Source organism: Macrobrachium rosenbergii, chromosome 31 (genome assembly GCF_040412425.1).
Source record: "Macrobrachium rosenbergii isolate ZJJX-2024 chromosome 31, ASM4041242v1, whole genome shotgun sequence".
Classification (NCBI taxonomy): domain Eukaryota; kingdom Metazoa; phylum Arthropoda; class Malacostraca; order Decapoda; family Palaemonidae; genus Macrobrachium; species Macrobrachium rosenbergii.
Genome location: NC_089771.1, coordinates 24,176,692 through 24,179,555, shown reverse-complemented (window position 1 = coordinate 24,179,555; position 2,864 = coordinate 24,176,692).

Here is a 2,864-nt window from a genome sequence, read left to right as displayed (position 1 = left end):
CCCTCTGTTCCAATAATATTTCCCCACGTTCCATCTCTCGTTCTAATAAAAGACGAATCCTCTGTCTAGTTGCTGACTGGATCTCGGTATCATGTCGACGAAGGGCTTTTGAACGGATTCCTTCCGAGCATTTGGTGTGCTTCCTCGCATCTCTAAATGTCAAGGAAACCTTCGATGTCAGAGAAAAAGATTATTATTATTATTATTATTATTATTATTATTATTATTATTATTATTATTATTATTATTCAGAAGATGAGCCCTATTCATGTAGAACAAGCTTACCTCAGGGGACATTGACTTAAAATTCAAGCTTCCAAGTAATATGTTATTATTATTATTATTATTATTATTATTATTATTATTATTATTATTATTATTCAGAAGATGAGCCCTATTCATGTGGAACCAGCCCGAAGGGGCCATTGACTTTAAATTCAAGCTTGCAAGGAATATATATTTATTATTATTATTATTATTATTATTATTATTATTATTATTATTATTATTATTTAGAAGATGAGCCCTATTCATATGAAACAAGCCTCCAAAGAATATATTATTATTATTATTATTATTATTATTATTATTATTATTATTATTATGATTATTATTACCCCTTGTTCCTCTTGTCGTATTTTTTGGTTTTTATCCTGATTTGTCCTCAATATTTTTTATGTTTTCCTGTTTTCTTTACTCATGCTACGATTCGAGGAAGCCTTACGCTATAGGACCTTCTTTGGTAATAAAAAAAAGAAGCTGGATATATATAAGTATATACTTATATACTTAAATAGGAAGTAGGCTATGCAAGTGCTAAGTGTTCTGCTTACTTAAAAGTTACTTACAGTACGAATGTGGTTTTGTGGAAAGTAATGAAATTGTAACTGCAGTGTTCTACAATTTCATTTTGGTGAATGAAATGCTCTTGTTTAAAAAAAAAAGATTAATAACCGAAATAAAATAGACAGTTAGAGGAACAACTAAGTTTACTAGATTAAGGAAATTGGAGTAATAATCAAAATCTCTAGTATTATAATAATAATATAGTAATAATATTTTTTGTATTTTAACGACGGAAAATATTTACATACAGTTAAAAGGCTTTACTGAATTTTTTTATGTAGATAGGACACGGATTAAGCCATCAGGTTGTTTAACATTCTCTACTATATTAGTCTCTCTCTCTCTCTCTCTCTCTCTCTCTCTCTCTCTCTCTCTCTCTCTCTCTCTCTCTCTCCTTTTTCTTCTTTTGTGTGTGTATATACGTATGTAAATATTTATGTACCTATATATATTATACACACGCACATATGTATAACATATATATATATATATATATATATATATATATATATATGTGTGTGTGTGTGTGTGTGTGTGTGTGTGTGTGTGTGTGTGTGTGTGTGTGGAGAGAGAGAGAGAGAGAGAGAGAGAGAGAGAGAGAGAGAGAGAGAGAGATGTGCTAAGTGTCAAGTTGTTAAATACATAAACACACACCCCTCTAGGTATATATATTTATGTATGCATGTATGTATGTATGTATGTATGTATGTATGTATGTATATATTTAACCTGACACCTAGCACACACCTCCCACAGACACTGAAGAGAGAGCACGAAGTATATCTTGAGGGTAGATCAGGAACGTGGGATATTTTGCGGTCAACCAATTGAAGCATCAGTTTCACCACTTAAGAAGGAAGTCGAAACTTGAAACTGCTCAGTTATGGCTCGAAGGATAAATCCTATCATCCTAAAAGCTATTAATGATTAAGTTAATACTACGTTTTGTGGTTCTGTGGGATTAATTTAACGTTAGGTTTAACCGCAAAAGTTCAAGCGAATATGCGATGCATGACTACCCTGGAACAATTCACCTTTGTATTTTACTAATTTATTTACTGATTTTATTTATATTTTTATCTATTTATTTATTAATTTATCTATTTTTGTTTTTTTAGCAATTGGTCTCTTTCTGTATTTCTTATTGTCTTCTGCAATTCCTTTTAAATGAATATTATAATTCTCTGGAGGCTTGAACTTCAAGTCAGTGGCCCGAGTGGGCTTGTTCCATATGAATAGGTTTTTATCTTCTGAATAATAATAATAATAATAATAATAATAATAATACACAATAATAATAATAATAATAATAATAATAATAATAATAATAAGGAGGCAGGGTCCAGCCTGGAACCCCAGGAGGCAGGAGGCAGGATGCAACCCAGAATCCCACACTATAAATAGCCTACTACCCAGTCGAATAGGATAACTGAGATAGGAAAAAAAGTAATAATAATAATAGTGCTAAGTTATTAAAGAGATTTATTACAAAAATAAATCATAAGACCCGATTACAGAATGGTTATGCACCGGCTCAAAATAAGTAAGATGAAATCCGCCATGTTTTATAAGTTGCTTCCAAACCAATAGCCTAAAGTCGTTCAAATTTCTGGCAGAATTGAAGTCACATATCGCTACTGAAATTTTGCTGTTAGTAGTTATCGATTGGTGCAACACCAGGACGAAAAATAAGCAATCATAAGGAAGGAATTAAACATGAAAGAGTATTTAAGGAGTGAAACAGTGTAAATAAAAGATAATATAATTTAATGTATTCAGATATGTAAAACTTTAATTAATGATATAAAAAGTGTTTTTAACCAGGTCATAATGACTTAATTTTATATAATAAATTAAACCTGGTACAGGTTGTCCTCTCTTATAAAAAATTAATCCATTATTTTTCTTGAGAAATAAGTCATTATAACTTCCTAAGTCAACAGTTAAGTTATTTTTAAGATATATTTTATTAATGATATGAAATCAGTTTTATAACAAGGTCATAATGAGTCAATTTT